This window comes from Mytilus galloprovincialis, chromosome 12, assembly GCF_965363235.1.
Source record: "Mytilus galloprovincialis chromosome 12, xbMytGall1.hap1.1, whole genome shotgun sequence".
NCBI lineage: Eukaryota > Metazoa > Mollusca > Bivalvia > Mytilida > Mytilidae > Mytilus > Mytilus galloprovincialis.
The window spans coordinates 40,428,216-40,446,853 of record NC_134849.1 but is presented as its reverse complement, the minus strand read 5'-3'; the positions used below and the strand labels follow the sequence as shown (position 1 = coordinate 40,446,853).

At 31.9% G+C, this 18,638-nt stretch overlaps 1 long non-coding RNA gene across 1 annotated transcript; it reads left to right on the top strand.

Moving 5' to 3' along the window:
* Nucleotides 1-919: 919 nt before the first annotated feature.
* Nucleotides 920-18,015, top strand: LOC143053567 (uncharacterized). Its single transcript, XR_012971410.1, has 4 exons — nucleotides 920-1,051; nucleotides 5,532-5,651; nucleotides 6,707-6,784; nucleotides 17,744-18,015. It is a non-coding gene; the product is annotated as an uncharacterized LOC143053567 (long non-coding RNA).
* Nucleotides 18,016-18,638: the final 623 nt, after the last annotated feature.

Genomic DNA, 18,638 nt, shown 5'->3' with positions numbered 1-18,638 from the left:
ATTTTACAACATTTATCTTTTACTATTTTACTACGTAAACATATATAACCCATAGGCGGATCCAGGGGGGCCTGGGGGCCCGCCCGCCTTTTGTGTGGGAAAAATTGGTTGCTTATATAAGGAATCACTGACGCATGACTGGAGCCCCCCTTAGGTCAGTCAACGGGCCCCCTTATGAAAAGTTCTGGATCCGCCACTGTAATCCCCCCTGTATATATGTCCGGTAACTAGCCTAACAATTTTTAACGCAACTAAGAATGCATACTATACAAGCTATGTGACCTACCGAATTAGACTATTTACTGGATTTGTTATCTCATACGCAACACGACGGGTGCCAAATGTGGAGCAGGATCTGCTTACCCTTCCGGAGCACCTGAGATCACCCCTAGTTTTTGGTGGGGTTCGTGTTGTTTTTTCTTTAGTTTTCTATGTTGTGTCATGTATACTTTTGTTTGTCTGTTAGTATTTTTCATTTATAGCCATGGCGTTGTCAGTTTGTTTTAGATTTATGAGTTAGACTGTCCCTTTGGTATCTTTCGTCCCTCTTCTATACGTCCTCATTCCTCAATCTTATGGCCTGTTGGCACGAATTGTCCCAATGTGCAGTTTTCCTCTCTGGTGCGTTTTCCTCGACGTATTTTCTCAAGTTCTCTGTGCTTTAAATTTGGTATGCGCTGGTTAAGATTGGGATTGAGGAACAGCAGTATTAAATCTGCCCGTTCTGTGCAACTAGAAAGTGATCCTGTATATATTAGTGGAGGATATCATTATTCAATATATAGTGTACATATTATATTCCTACATTCATGGTGGTGGGTTTTGTTCTACACGCCGTAATGGTGTGGTTGTCCTACAAAGGATGTGAAAATTTGGAAGAAGAAGAAGAAGTTTACCTTATCTCCCTTTAGAACTATTTATAGATGGCGCTGTATACAACATGGATGCTGTCTGTAACATTATCAATTTATGTTTTATGTTTACATCTTCATGGCACACATTTAGTAAAGTTGTTTGATTGCCAGGGGGATGTTACATCACATTTCAAAAGGTTAGGACTGAAATGTGGACAGAGACGAGATTTTACAGCCGAAATTCTGTCGGAAGGCAATTTATAATGGTACAACTTCAAGTCAAATCGGCACCTGTTCAAATCGGCACCTTGTTAAATCGGAACTAGTCAAATCAGCACCTATTTAAAGTCAATTCGGCATCCTATAATATTTGATAAAATAAATATAAATATTTCTAAAAATGTATAAATTCATGATCTATTATGGGGGTTGGATTTTAGCTAGTCCAAATAATTATGACGTCTGGCAAGGCTATTTTAATTTTTTTCTGGGACGCCTTCCTACGACGTCATAACGCCATAGCCATTTTTTACATCTGGAGTTTGAGAGCAAATTTTGGGGGGAACTTTGACACCTAATTTTAGGAAGTCGTCCCAGAAAAAAAATAAAATAGCCTTGCCAGACGTCATAATTATTTGGACTAGATTTTAGCATGCATTAAAACGCATCAAGCAGCTAGAATGCAAAAGTTTATTATCTAAAGTTTTCCCAACATTCTATGACTGACGTTTTGATAATTTTTCTTTTCAGGTAATTAATAACATAGTTACTTCAAAAACTTCATAAGAAACAACGAAGCCCTGCAATAATTAATGAAAAAATATTAACTACTTCCTGTAGGTCGTGACGTTTTCGCCTGGTTTTTGCATGCTGGGATTTAAAATACAATCATTAAAAGTCTTGGCTTTTAATCATATTTTAACGTAATTGTAATCTCACCAATGACTTATGCTTTATCTAATAACCATCTGATAATAAGAAGATAAAACACACAGACGTGCAATTGTACACATTCATGAGATAAATTTTCTATGTAAAACGTATATATTTGAATTATTTTTGTAGACAACACAAAAAGTTATAAATTTATTTTTAATTAATGCATTTTCGGACTAATTAAGTGAATAAATTAACGTACAATAATCTGTTAAGACAATATGTTGGTGTACTCTTATTGATTGACCTTTTACTACCTCTGCTATGACTGTGTGTGTATTCACGGTTCTTTGGCAATACTCGTAGATGGCTTGTTGAAAGGTAAATTGTTATTTGCACTTCAGTATTTAACCACGCCTCTAGGGCACACCTTGCCAGGTGTGACTGTCTATTCGGATCAGTGGATTATAAAACAAGGGAGCATTTAATACACACATTTAAAGTACATACATTTTTTGTACTCAAGTTGGTGACGAATAAAAATAGATCGCCGTGGAATTATTTAATTATATTTGGTGCTATTATCATGATTATTTATTTGAATTCAAATAAGTTAATTTACTAAGAAATAAACAATTTTTGGTTAAAGAAGGGAAACCTAATTCATGTGTCAGAATGAAATGATATACACCGCTTGTCCTTGATTTATGTCTCATAAAAAAGGGGAACTTAGAAATTAGAAATAGCTTAACCAAAGCATTTTGATTGTCTTAATTAGGCAAAAAAATGTACGAGTTAGACTTTTGAAAGCCATGTATTAATTAATATCTGAAACTATCTGAAGATAACTCTACCGAAGCGGAATATAATATGTACGAATACTTTTGTTTTCACATCTTTTCACATTTATGATTAATTATTGTTATCTATTGTTCATTTGATTACTTAATTAGTACCTATATGTCTACTGCTTGGCATTAAATCTCTGTGTGGAAGGAAGGGATTATTACATATAGATTATATTATTTGGATGAGGATTTGAGCTAGCCTATAAAAACACATTAATTAGTTAACATACATTCAAGACCAAAGGATATTAACTTTGATGATTCAATTAACTTTTACTTAAAAACAACAGACAACGAATTTAATGTCATCTTTCCCTATTTTTGAATGTAATTATAAGTCTGTTCAACTGGCAAGAATACCCCTAAAGCGGACAAGCAGTTTATTCTTTAAGTTGCTGTCATTGAATATCAAGAAAGAAAATAAATCCCGAAATTGATTTGAAACTGTACGTAATACTTTATAGTTTGCCTAGAAAATATTCACATCCCTTGGGGATTATCAGTGTACCTCCAGTTGCATATATATATTACATGAATGTCGGAACAATTGTGATGATGACGAATTTCTTCCTTTATTCGAGAACAATCTATTTGATATATAAATCTGTGATTTTACTATGTTCATAACTTTGATGAACTAAAGCAAGTTATATATCGACCTGTATTTAAATCAAATTGGTTCTCTTCTTCTTCTTCTTCTTTTGGTATACAAAAGTCTATCGAATTCGTTGATTACATACCGTTGGCATACGTTGACTAGTCTATTTACAAAACTTTTACCCAAATTTACACAAAATGTATGTTCCTTTCTTATGTTCAATGTATACATGTATATATTTTAAATTATGCTATAGTTCCGTAACTTTCTATCCAGGCGTATAAACGAATCGACAACAAGTGCGTACATTTTTTAAATCAATATCTGGTATGTTCCAATCTGTCCTTTACTATTGACAACGAGTATATATTACATTTTTCCAAATAAACCCTTGGAAAAAATATGTAAATAGATTTCTACTTTCTTCAAATCTTTGTGGTTTATAGACATATCATGATTTTTTTATCGGAGAAGATGACAAAATAGCGGAATGCAGACAATTGATACTCAAAATTTAAAATCAATGGTGATCTCTTATCTAGCGGAATAAAACTTTAATATCTATAAATTTGAGCATTTTTATACAGAATGGACATAATATCAATTTTTGATTTTTTTGCGAAGTTTCCCTTTAAACCAACAATCCTGCAAAATGTTCAACTGGTTAAAAAATGTATAAAAAATATCCATTACCTCTTATACATAATTAAAAATACACATTTAGTTTATATGAGAGAAAAAAATATTTACATCAACCCCCAAAAAATGTGAATAAAATTAAGTGAATATCTCTAGACAACCTCTTCCTTAATTAACTCTTCTTGCGTAAATACTGAAAAATTTCTGGACAACCCATTCCTTATTATACCCCCGCTTTAAAAAAGGGGGGTATACTGTTTTACCTCTGTCTGTCCTTCCGTCAGTCCCATGAATATTTTCGTCGCATTTATTGAAATCTACGTTTTGTATTACGAAAATCTTAGATTGAAACCATTTTTCTCTTCTAAAAAGGTTTGTTGGTTTATTTTTACAACTTTCCAAAATATACTTTCTGTCTCTTCCGGTACTACTTTTCTATTGAGAGCGAACAATTTGATTTTGAGCTTAATACATTTTATGCTTCTTCATAAAGTGATCATAATTGGCTTTAGTTTACGTTTAATCCATTTAATCCATTAAAAGCGTCATTCATTCCCAATCTCTTGTCAAACATTGTTTATTGTTGGACTCATTTTTGTTAAAAAAAAATTTGGCTGCCATTGCACACTACGGTTCGGAACCGGACCAGATATGACAAAAATCCGCATTTTCACGATAGAGAACTACGCATAAAAAGACTATTTTTCTGAAAACTTTGTCAAAAATATATATATCATTTTGATGTAAAGATTAGAAACAACTGGAACTAAATCATTGGCCCAATTGGGTACCTTGAAACAATGAATTTCATAGACATGATGAAGAAAAAAGTTTTTAAATTGAGATTTTTTTGCTATTTATAACACTTTCTTTACTCTTTTGATATAAAAAAAAAGGTTCCTTTTTTGTACTAGATATTTATATGTTTATCATTGTATATATATACAAGTTGCACTATGATAAATCATTCATTCATTTTACTTTCATCATGTTCATGACTTATAGTAACTGAAACCACATATATATATTTTTGTTTTGGCACAAGAGGCAAAAAATAATTCTGTAACTATAAATGAATAAATAAAACAAACCATGCAAACTGAAACAACTGTATTCATGGTATTAGTGATTAGTCTAATTGTATTCTCAGTAATGAATTGAACAATATAAACATATACATGTATAACATAAAGGAAATCAATGGAAATAGAGCATCGCTGAGACGCGACAAATGACACAGTTAATTTTTTTTTACGCCAAATAGGATGCTATCTTCTGGGGATAACACTGCACTTGTAAGAAAGGGACTTCAGGATCAGCCTTTCTGAGATCCATAAATAATTGTACTACAAATGTAGCTATTTCTTCATAATATAATAGTGAAAAAAACCCTATTATTAATGTTGTTAATCATAAATATGAATCCAGCTGTTCACAATCTTTTTACCGATTTACTCCTATCACAATTTTATAGTATTGAACACAATCATGACAATATGCATGTATACACATATACATACATGTTCATGTATGTAGTATATATGCACATGGGTAAAACATTTTTTGATGAACTGAACATGATAGATATATTTTTTTTTAATTTCTACTTCAGGTGGAAAATATTAGCTGCAGTTTATCATTGTTTATTATGATTTTCAAATGTTTGCATAACATGGACAGCTTATGACATATGATTTTTTTCTTTAATTTGCACAGGATTATGTATAGTCTGCTACAACATATATACAAGAGATGCAGTCAAAAGAATGCTACATGTATGACTGAGGAAGAGAATTACCAGCTCAGCTACAAGTACCACCGGAGCCATTAATAGATGTATGTACATGTACAAACAAAACTTTTAAGAAAAATGTTCTTAGTTCATGTAGCTATAAACATGTACATGTAATGTATACTTTATACATGTACATGTAGTTCATTATGATTGTCTAGTCCAGTACATGTAAGTCATGAAAAAAATCTAATATATCAAAAATGTAAAGTTCTTACATTTTTATGGTCTACTACCTACGATAGTAGAGGGGCATAATGTTTTCTGGTCTGTGCGTCTGTCCGTCCTTCCGACCGTCCGTCCTTCCGACCGTCCGTCCTTCCGTCTGTCTGTCTGTTCGTTCAGGTTAAAGTTTTTGGTCAAGGTAGTTTTTGATGAAGTTGAAGTCCAATCAACTTCAAACTTAGTACACATGTTCCCTATGATATGATCTTTCTAATTTAATTGCCAAATTAGAGTTTTGACCCCAATTTCATGGTCTACTGAACATAGAAAATGATAATGCGAGTGGGGCATCCGTGTATTATGGACACATTCTTGTTAATACTTTGAATGCTTTGATTAAATATTCATGTTTTAATTTGTCAATGATCTGGAAATGATCAAAAATTAAAAAAAAAAAGTAACCTTGATTGGCATAAATGAAAACTTGGCCGAAAAGGACTTAAAATGAAATTGAAAAAAACAAAATATGTAATGACAAATGAATGATCTGCCCGAAAAGCATGAAAAGGACTTCAAATGATTTTTAATTTTTTTTTTTATGTAATGATCTGTAAATAGAACCGTGTTTACTGTTAACTCTAAAAGTAGGAGCTATATTGTGTCACTCCATTTGTCCTTGGCCAGTTGGTCCTAAAAAATTCAATGACTCAATTTCAGTCACATGTTTCTCTGAAACTACTTCTTATACTGACTATTTTATGTATGAGCTTCACAGTGATAACTTGTAATATTTGAGCACTTTTCAGATCTATCAAACACCTACACAATGTACATGTACTGCCTGTAAGCAGAAAATTGGAACTACAAGGGGGATAATTGGTATTTGTAATATGACATTGCATGCCTTCTTGTTAAAATTTCATAATTTTTGCAGGAAAATCAATTTGATCCAGAGAGTCATTACAATACTAGGAAAAGAAAATATGTTTATGCATCTCAAACCAGTGATAAGGTAATTATGGACAATGATGGATAATAACTTCAACTGCTTTGTGAGCTCTTGTTGGATGAGTGGCAGCTGGCATTTTTACATCTGCTGTTCTTCAAATTACATCTTTCAATCTTCTCCTCTCAAACTGAATAGCCAATAAGAAGTACATATATATTGAAGTACAAGTAATTCATGATAAAAAAAATCTTTAAAACTTTATCCTCTGAATTTCTGAGCCAATCAGGACAACACTTGTGAAATGGTCCATAGATGATCCTCTTTGAAAACTAATGTACATGAGGTGACCATTTGGATTCCTGTAATGTATTTGAATTTTGAAAATTTGGCCTTACTGGCTTACTTTTAAATTGGTTCACATTGAGCATGTTGAGGTCCAAAGGATCCCAAATTAATCTGTGTGATTACACCACAAACTAATTATTCTGGTACTACGATATGCTTATACTAACTGCATTAAGATTTTTTATTTTTGAACCAATTTAAATTAATCCATATTAAAGTCCAAAAAGTCCAATATTATAAAAAAAAGAAGATGTGGTATGATTGCCATTGAGACAACTCTCCACAAGCAATGACGACAAAGAAATTAATAATAATTGCCTTTAGATTAGTTCACATTTAGATCCAAAGGGTCCAAAATTAAACTTTGTTTGATTTTAATAAGAAGAAAAAATGAAATTTGTATCCATATTTTAGTGTTTGTGTCCAGTTTTCAAATTTTCTTAAATTTCAGAGACCAATTAAATTTCGTTCGATTTCAATAAAAATTAATCATATTCAATTTGGCTATATTTAGATTTTGATTTTGAGCCTTTGTATCAAATTGGTCCAAATTTATGTTCAAATTAAGCTTTGTTTGATTTTATCAAAAATTTAATTCTTGGGGTTTCTGATATGCTGAATCTAACCATGTGTATTTAGATTTAGAATATTGGGTAATACAGAAGGTAATGTAATGTCATACATGTCATATATTAAGTTCTTTGATCAAATTCTTTAAGTCAGGAACTTTTGATGTGTCAAATATTTAATCACAATCCAATTTTAATATAATTTTATATAATTTAAATTTTTATAAAATTATTGTTGATTAGAAATTTAGGATAGATACAGTAAGTCTCACAGCCATCCAATATCATGAATATGATGACAATTAGCATGTTCATGTAGCCTAAGATTATACCTTAATATTGGTTTATTTAAGAAATTTAAAACATAGAGTTTTATATACCTTCAATACTTGCAAACACCATGAACATTATAGGATTAAACACATTTTTTCTAGAGGTTATTGCTGTAATGGCTGTGTAAACCGGGGCGATTAACTCACAAACTAAATATTCAGATTTGTATATATATGTCAAGTTTGTGAGCAGGGTTTCCCCTGAGTCAATTATTAATTTTGCCACCTCTTTCGCCAGAACAATATATTTTTCGCCACTTTATTATTTTATTCGCCAAGTATCATAAATATACTGTTTGTTTGAAATTTCCCTTCTTTCTATCTTCCCCCCTCCCCCAACCAAAATGAGTTTGCCCTATTGTTGTCTATGATTATTCTCAAACTCATCTTTTAGTTTACATTGTAAATTGTAATGAAGAAACACTAAACACTACTTTTTATACGATGGCAAAAATTGAAAATTTTTTGGTCGTTTATTGGTATCACGTTGGGGTCAGCGTCGTTGTCGTCGTCCGAATACTTTTGGTTTTCGCACTAAAACTTTAGTTTAAGTAAATAGAAATCTTTGAAATTCAAACACAAGGTTTATGACCATAAAAGGAAGGTGGGATTGATTTTGAAAGTTTTGGTCCCATCAGTTTAGGAATTAGGGGCCAAAAAGGGCCCAAATAAGCATTTTCTAGGTTTTCGCACTATAACTTTAGTTTAAGTGAATAGAAATCAATGATATTTTGACACAAAGTTTATGACCACAAAAGGAAGGTGGGATTGATTTTGGGTGTTTTGGTTCCAACTGTAAGGAATTAGGGTAAAAAAAGGGGCCCAAATAAGCATTATTCTTGGTTTTTGCACAATAACTTTAGTATAAGTAAATAGAAATCATTGAAATTTAAACACACGGTTTATCAACACAAAAGGAAGGTTGGGATTGATTTTGGGAGTTGAGATCCCAACAGTTTAGGAATTAGGGGCCAAAAAGGGGCCCAAATAAGCATTTTTCTTGGTTTTCGTACCATAACTTTAGTATAAGTTAATAGAAATTTATGAAATTTAAACACAAGGTTTATGACCATGAAAGGAAGGTTGGGATTGAGTTTTGGTCCCAACAGTTCAGGAATAAGGGGTCCAAAGGGTCCAAAATTAAACTTTGTTTGATTTCATCAAAAATTGAATAATTGGGGTTCTTTGATATGCCGAATCTACAAAAAAATGTTACTGTGTATGTAGATTCTTAATTTTTGGTCCCGTGTTCAAATTGGTCTACATTAAGGTCCAAAGGGTCCAAAATTAAACTTAGTTTGATTTTAACAAAAATTGAATCCTTGGGGTTCTAGGTGTAATACCACCAAATCGTGGTACGTCACATCCGGTTGTATACGAAAGTAGGTCTAAAAAAATATTCCCTTGAATTTGACAGTTGTAGGTAATTAATCCTACATTTTATTACAGTAAAAACATTTCTGTGTCATAAACATATGTCTTGGGTATTTCAAAACACCATTATTTTTTATTTTGGATTTCTATAGTAAATTTTGTAATCTTGAGGTTACATGGTGACTAAACCTTGTACACAGATAAAATAAGGGGAGACATTTGATTGATTAACTTCCAATGATGGTTATTTTCTTATATGTAATTAAATGTTATGTGAATTTTTTTCTATAGTACTGGACAGGATAAAACTTTACTCATGCCAAGTATTTCTTTATTTGAAACAAAGATAAATTCTGCACATTTTTTTGAAAAGTGCAAATTTAACAAAGACTAATAGGGGAAAATCAATGGTGGTTTTACACCTTGATATGCCGAATCTAAAAATGTACTTAGATTTTTGATTATTGGCCCTGTTTTTAAGTTGGTCCAAATCAGGGTCCAAAATTAAACTTTGTTTGATTTTAACAAAAATTGAATTCTTGGGCTTCTTTGACATGCTGAATCTAAACATGTACTTAGATTTTTTATTATGGGCCCAGTTTTCTAGTTGGTCCAAATCAGGATCCAAAATTATTATATTAAGTATTGTGCAATAGCAAGAAATTTTCAATTGCACAGTATTCAGCAATAGCAAGAAATCTTCAATTGCACAGTATTGTGCAATAGCAAGTATTTTCAATTGCACAGTATTGCACAATAGCAAGAAATATCTAATTGCACAATATTGCGCAATAGCAAGAAATTTTCAATTGGAGTTATCTTTCTTTGTCCAGAATAGTAGTTGAATCAACTTAAATCATTGTTTTATACAATATACAATGTATATTCACTTTTACTACCAACTGATAAATTAAAACAATCTTTACCATTCAGTGATAACAAGCACTTTTTTTACATTTTAATATTTTATGATGTATTTAAATGAGTAGTTATTGTTGCAAACTCCATTAGAAATTTGGATTGAGATCAGTTTTGGAATAAGGGAAAGGGAGATGTGAAAAAAAAATTGGGGGGGAAGGGGGGGGGGGTCAATTTTTCTCATTTCAGATTTCATGAATAAAAAGAAAATTTCTTCAAACATATTTTTGAGAGGATTTATATTCAACAGCATAGTGAATTGCTCAAAGGCAAAAAACAAATTTTAAGTTTATTAGACCACATTCATTCTGTGTCAGAAACCTATGCTGTGTCAACTATTTAATCACAATCCAAATTTAGAGCTGAATCCAGCTTGAATGTTGTGTCCATACTTGCCCCAACCGTTCAGGGTTCAACCTCTGCAGTCATATAAAGCTGCGCCATGCGGAGCATCTGGTTTAAAATAAGCTCTTTGCTTTTTTAGCTTATAGGGAAGGGAGGGATCCATTATATTTGGAACAACTTACCTTAAAGAGGGGTCCACTTACTTTCACTTTTAAAGAAGAGATACAAGTCCAGGAAGAAAATAAATTCCTGGACATGTCTGACCTTATAATTGCAGATAGATGTAAAGCTCTTTAGGAAAGGTTTCTTATTTTTTTAAAACAAAACAAATTTTGTATCACTTTAAATGGATCCCTCATTACATTTGTAGTAAAAAAAAAAAATACATTGAAGGGTTAACATGCATTTGAGTTGTTGATCTCAACCTGTTGAATATATTCCTTCATCCGGACAGTTTTCTATTCCAAACCAATGATATGAAAAAGTTGACGTAAAAATATGAAAAAGTTGAGACGTAAAAACTATCCTTGAAACACATGCATCGCCAAAACGACTTTAATGAAAAAAGACCATTTCAAATCAATTATCTATATCAAAGCCAAAAGTTGGCTTTAAACACGTGCGACGCAAAGTGGTAAAATCCTTTATGTGACATGTGACATATATGTCATTTAATCATATCATTTTGTCAAACAATACAATTAACACCTTCATCGATTAGTTCTTTGTTGCTTATATCTATTTTAAAAGGTGGTACCCAACACTTTCACTAAAATTAATTTGGCTCGTTTAATTTTCATAAAATTTTGTCAAGTATGTACTTTGACCCTTTAACAAAAATATAAAAATTTCAAAAATTTTGAACCAACTGTTTTGTCAGAAGAATTACACTGGTTATATAGCAGTTTGACAAACACCAATTTTGATCATTGAGAAGCTAAATATTCCTTTTACAACACAACGTAATTAAAACATTTAGATGACTTTACAGAGTTATCTCCCTGTTGTGTTAGGTACCATCTTAAATGCAATCACCTGATTATTGATTTTTTGTCAAAATTTTAACAAGCTTAAGGTCAATTCAGAGTATTGTCTGATCAGGTAAAGTCTGAGAAACTCAAAACAAACCAAATAAACAAGATTAAATTCTTTTGCAAATGATGGAATTTATTCACCACAATTATTATTTTTTCAAAATACGAAAATGGCAACTGCTTGCGTAAATCCTGTTTGTGAGTAAGAGACCCAGTTTACACATCAATAACCTCTAGAAAAAATGTGTTTAATCCTTATAATTCTTCAGGCAATCATAAGCGATTATTAATTAACATCATTTAATTGATGACTACTATATTTACCACCAAAAGCACAATGGAATATTGTAACTAAGGAGTATGCCACCATCTTTACTTTCTAAAAACCATAAATGTCCGATAAATGCAACAGGATTTTAAAAAAAAACAGCACTTACCTCAAAAACTTCATTTTAACTAGATATAAACTGAATTTGAAGTGTACAAGTAACGAAATAATCTTCCCTTTGAAATTTTCTATCGTATGACATTGTGTTTTGCCTAAATTGCCATGACGTAAATTCACCAAATCATTCATGAAATTTCCCGGAATTGTGTATGAATCTTAATTTTATACAGTTATACATTTTTAAATAAAATTGGAAATGGAAATGGGATATGTGTCAAAGAGACAACAACAAGTAAAAACAACAGCAGAAGGTCACCAACAGGTCTTCAATGTAGCGAGAAATTCCCGCACCCGGAGGCGTCGTTCAGAGTGCCCCTAAACAAATATATACTAGTGCAGTGATAATGAACGCCATACTAATTTCCAAATTGTACACAAGAAACTAAAATTAAAATAATACAAGACTAACAAAGGCCAGAGGCTCCTGACTTGGGACAGGCGCAAAAATGCAGGCGTTTTTGCGCCTGTCCCAAGTCAGGAGCCTCTGTCTTTTGATAGTCTTTTATTATTTTAATTTTCTCAACCCACCCCCTATACCTCTAGCCAATATAGAAAAGTAAACGCATAACAATACACACATTAAAATTCAGTTCAAGAGAAGTCTGAGTCTGATGTCAGAAGAAAAACCAAAGAAAATTAAAACAATTGAAAGTCTTTCCACAACAAAGAAATTTTGATAAGAAGATAGTTTCTTCATACTGATGCAATTAATAATGGTTTAATTATATTTTTGAGAGATATAAGGGAGATAATATGCTACTTCCGGTGAAATGAATGTCACTTCCGGTCTCATATGAGAGCTTTTTTCACACTGATTCCAAAAATATATAGTTTCTATATACTATTGTATGTAGAATGGGAGATAATTAGCCACTTCCGGTTTGTTGGAAGTCATTTTTAGTCGTCAGTAATCAGTTTATGTATCTATATGACGAAATATATGGATTCTGAGTACTTTTATATGTAAAAATTGCAAAAAAAGCTACTTCCGGTTTTCCCAAGGTCACTTCCGGTAGTCATTTTTCAAGGTCATTTGTCACCTAACCTTTTGTACAAGGTCAAATGCCTTTAAAATGAACTTAGTTGAAGTTATAATGAAATAATCTCATATCAAGACATTTCAGGGGACCCAACTCCTATAAGATGCCATTAAATTGTATAAGTCTAAATGTAGCATATCTTCATTACAATAAAGCAGACATTTTGCACTTGTTCTTTTATATGTATCTTTCAAAGTGTCAGAGAAAATGCAAAAACAAGCAAAAGTCACAATTGAGAACTTGACCTTGACCTTTGACCTTGACCTCAATTTCTAAGTTAGTACCTAGGGGACTCATATAAAAACATTCCGTACGGTTAATGGTTTATAAGTTAAAAATACATTCCGACAAATTTATTTTGTAAAGGTAGATAACTCCTATAAAATTTCATCAAAATGCTTTGATCCAAATTAGCCAAATATTCCTAAGGATGTAACGAACAATTAAGAAAAAGAATTTTGTAGATATCTTTTTTTGTTACGAAGGAGATGCACACAAATGATAAACAGTGAATAGGGAGATAACTCTTACAAAGAAAATTGTTTGTCTTAGCAGGGTGAGATTTAAAGCCGTATAAACTATACGATACAATATACAAAATATCTAAGCGACATATTGTGAAACAAAAATTTTAGAATGTGGCGGAAAAAAAAAAAAAAAAAAAAATTAAAAACCAATTGTTCAGAGAACAATTGAAGGTCTTTCCACCAGTAAATTTCTATTTTGATATTAGAATATTAAAAATCAGTCTAAAATGTCAGTTCCTATGGCTTAATGATGTAAAGATATGAATTTTAAGCAAAGGTCATAATCTAGAATGTCAAATTTACCTATGACCTTGACCTCAATTTCAAGGTCACAAACTGAGGATCTCAAATCAAAAGACCCTAGGTCTCTAATATGTATGGTTAATAAGTTATATCACTTTCCGCATAATTTTAGATATGATAGGGGCTAAAACTCCCAGTTATTGTCTACGCACCCTTCTAGCCAAAATTATTATGTTACGACATGTCGCAACTAACAATTTAGTAAAAATAATTAGTCGATATCTTATACGGTTTATGAAAATGAGTGAAAATAAGCCAAAATCAAAATTTAGAATATGACCTTGACCTTTGACCTTGACCTAATTTTCATTTTTTTGGACCAAGGATCTCAAATCAAAAGACCCTAGGTCTCTATCACTTATGGTTTTCCAGTTTAAAATACATTTCAAAATTTCAAATACAAAAGGGAAAATAACTCTCATATGGAATCTCGATACGGCTTCGGTCAAAATAAAACAGAACATCCTGAGGATATAACGAGCAATTTGGAAAAATAAATTTGTCGGTTTCTTATACGGTTGCGAAGCCTTAGAGATAACAAGAAAAACAGTGTTTGGGGAGATAACTCTTATATGGTAAAGTATTCCGTTAAGCAGAGTTGGTTTCAAAAGCGTATAAACTGTTCGATATCATATTCCAAATTTCTAAGCGACATCTTGCGAAACAAAAAAACAGCGAAGGAAAAAAATTAGGCGGAAGAAAAAAAAAAAAAATAATAATCAGAAGAAAAGCAATAGGTCTTTCCACGGAAAAGTGGAAAGACCTAATAATCAGAACAAATACAATTAAAAACCAATTGTTCAGAGAACAATTGAAAGTCTTTCCACACCAAAGAAATTTTGATAAGAAGATAGTTTCTTCATACTGATGAGATAAATAATGGTTTAATTATGTGATAAAAGGGAGATAATATGCTACTTCCGGTGAAATAAATGTCACTTCCGGTCTCATATGATAGCTTATTTCACACTGATTCCAAAAATATATAGTTTCTATATACTATTGTATGTAGAAGGGGAAATAATTGGCCACTTCCGGTTTGTTGGAAGTCATGTTTAGTCTCCAGTAATCAGTTTATGTATCTATATGACAAAATATATTGATTCTGGGTACTTTGAGATGAAAAAATTGCAAAAAAGGCTACTTCCGGTTTTCTCAAGGTCACTTCCGGTAGTCATTTTTCAAGGTCATTTGTCACCTAATCTTTTGTACAAGGTCAAATGCCTTTATAATGAACTTAGTTGAAGTCATAATCAAATAACCTCATATCAAGACATTTGAGGGGCAACAACTCCTATAAGATGCCATTAAATTGTATAAGACTAAATGTAGCATATCTTCATTACAATAAAGCTTACATTTTGCACTTGTTCTTTAGTATGTATCTTTCAAAGTGTCGGAGAAAATGCAAAAACAAGCAAAAGTCACAATTGAGAACTTGACCTTGACCTCATTTTCTAAGTTAGGACCTAGGGGACTCAAATAAAAACATTCCAGGGTTATACGGTTAACTGTTTATGAGTTAAATGAACATACCGACAAATTTATTTTGTTAAGGGAGATAACTCCATAAAAATTTCATCGAATCGCTTCGATCCAAATAAGCCAAAAATTACTGAGGATGTAACGAACAATTTGTAAAAAGAATTTTGTCGATATCTTTTTTTGTTACGAAGGAGATGCACACAGATGAAAAACAGTGAATAGGGAGATAACTTTTACAAAGAAAATGGTTCGGCTTAGCAGGGTGAAATTTAAAAGCGCATAAACTATACGATACATTATGAGAAATATTTAAGCGACATATTGCGAAACAAACATTTATCGCAAGAACAAAATTTGGCAGAAAAAAAAATATAATGATAATAATAATAATCAGAACAAATACAATAGTTCTTTCCACAGAAAAGTGGAAAGACCTAATAATAATAATAATCAGAACAAAAACAATAAGTCTTTCCACAGAAAAGTGGAAAGACTTAAGGTTAATGTTTTTGGTTGAGGTAGTTTTTGATGAAGTTGAAGTCCAATCAATTTGTAACTTAGTACACATGTTCCCTATGATATGATCTTTCCAATTTTAATGCCAAATTAAAGTATTGACCCCAATCCAGTGAACATGTAAAATGATAGTGCGAGTGGGGCATCCGTGTTCTATATATGGACACATTCTTGTTTTTTTCTGTTATATGTGCCTTAAATAGAAAAAAGTCTTCTGTTATGTTTATTTGTTTTTCAATCTCAATTTGATGAAAATCCTGGGATCCTTTTATGCATGTGTATTGCGCATGAATAGATCACAGCAACTAAATATTGTCCGTGCATTTACTCATGAACCGTTCAACCAAAGCTTTTCAAATTTTAATATGTTGTTACAGACAACAAAATGAAGGTCAAGTCCAATAATGATGATTTTGACTTTTACTGTTCAGGAGTTATGGTTCTTGAAAGATTGAAAAATGGCTTTTCCAGTCGTGTCTGTGCATTTACGCATGAACTTATCAACCAAAGCTTCCCAAATTTTAATATGTTGTTACTGATGACAAAATGGAGGTCAAGTTTAATTATGACGATTTTGACTTTTACCGTTCAGGAGTTATGGTTCTTGAAAGATTGAAAAATGGCTTTTCCAGTCGTGTCCGTGCATTTACCCATGAACTGTTCAACCAAAGCTTTTCAAATTTTAATATGTTGTTACTGATGACAAAATGGAGGTCAAGTTCAATAATGACGATTTTGACTTTTGCCGTTCAGGAGTTATGGTTCTTGAAAGACTGAAAAATGGCATTTCCAGTTGTGTCCGTGCATTTACACATGAACTGTTCAACCAAAGCTTCTCAAATTTTAATATGTTGTTACTGATGACAAAATGGAGGTCAAGTTCAATAATGACGATTTTGAATTTTACCGTTCAGGAGTTATGGTTCTTGAAAGAATGAAAAATGGCTTTTCCAGTTGTGCCTGTGCATTTACTCATGAACCATTCAACCTAAGCTTTTCAAATTTTAATATGTTGATACTGATGACAAAATGGAGGTCAAATTTGATATTGACGATTTTCATTTTCACCGTTCATCAGTTATGGTTCTTGTGATATTGGCAGGATACAAATAAATGTTGATAAGTTTGGTTTGCTGTTGTTGTGACAGCCTCTTGTTTTACATAAATAGACCGTTAGTTTTCTCGTTTGAATTGTTTTACATTGTCTTATCAGGGCCTATTATAGCTGACTATGGGGTATGGGCTTTGATCATTGTTGAAGGCCGTACAGTGACCTATAGTTGTTAATGTCTGTGTCATTTTGGTCTTTTGTGGATAGTTGTCTCATTGGCAATCATACCACATCTTCTTTTTTATATTTATTGGAGTTTAAACCAAGGGGGAATAATGAAATTGACCAATCCTGTTCAAGTATTTATTGATATATGCAAATCATATTATTATAAGAATTATTAATGTATCATTTTCTCGTTTGAATTGTTTTACATTGTCTTATCGGGGCCTATTATAGCTGACTATGCGGTATGGGCTTTGATCATTGTTGAAGGCCGTACAGTGACCTATAGTTGTTAATGTCTGTATCATTTTGGTCTTTTGTGGATAGTTGTCTCATTGGCATTCATACCACATCTTCTTTTTTATATTTATTGAAGTGTAAACCAAGGGGGAATAATGAAATTGACCAATCCCGTTCAAGTATTTATTGATATATGCAAATCATATTATTATAAGAATTATTAATGTATCATGTTCATAGATATCTGTTAATTGTATTCTTTTATTTCAGGGATCTATTACAGATTCACAGATATCAAATTGGAGTCAGACGTCAGAATTTTTGTGGCACAGGGAAGTACATGTACTGATCATCAACTTGGTAATGTTAATAACTGTTTGACACTGATCTCAAATAATACTGTGAGTTCCTTAAAATTGCAACTAAAACAACTTGGAATAGTACATCAGACTGCACCAAAAGATACTATACACGAAAAACTGAGGAAGTAGTATCACACATATTTGAATTGCACCTGGCCAGTCTGATGAATTTAAAAGAAAGCAAAACTATCTTCTGGAATTACAACTTCATTACCTGAAGAATTTATATTAACATTATTTAAGATGAACATACAGACTGAAAACAATGTATTAAAGTAGCAACTGCTGGCTGTTCTGTCCAAAAAATACACAAAGTCAGATATAAACAGATACATACCTAACATTTCAAGCTACATGTATTATCAGTCTAAATATTAGATATTGAAACCACAGGATTAGTTGACATGGTCAAAGAAAAATACCCCAGACAAAGGATGAACACTGTCAAATTAAAACATTTTATGGCATTCTTAACTGACTCCTGTTTTGTTCAATCAGTTAGTTAAATGTATGAAACACCAGATATGAAATTGGACTCTGTGGCAAAAGTCTAAGTATTCCAGATGTAGTCAGAACAGTATGTCTTTCACAGATGGTTAATATATATATGATATATATCTTTCTTATTGTGAAAATACTGACTTTACTCCATTAAGAAAATCATCCTTGTATAGAATCTTACAAACATATGCAGCTTCAAAAAGAACAAGTTTACAAGGTCTAGACAATATTGCAGCAGATGAAAATGACACATTTACACCGACGTTTTGCATTTGCGCCGATCTGCATTTCATTTGCGCCGA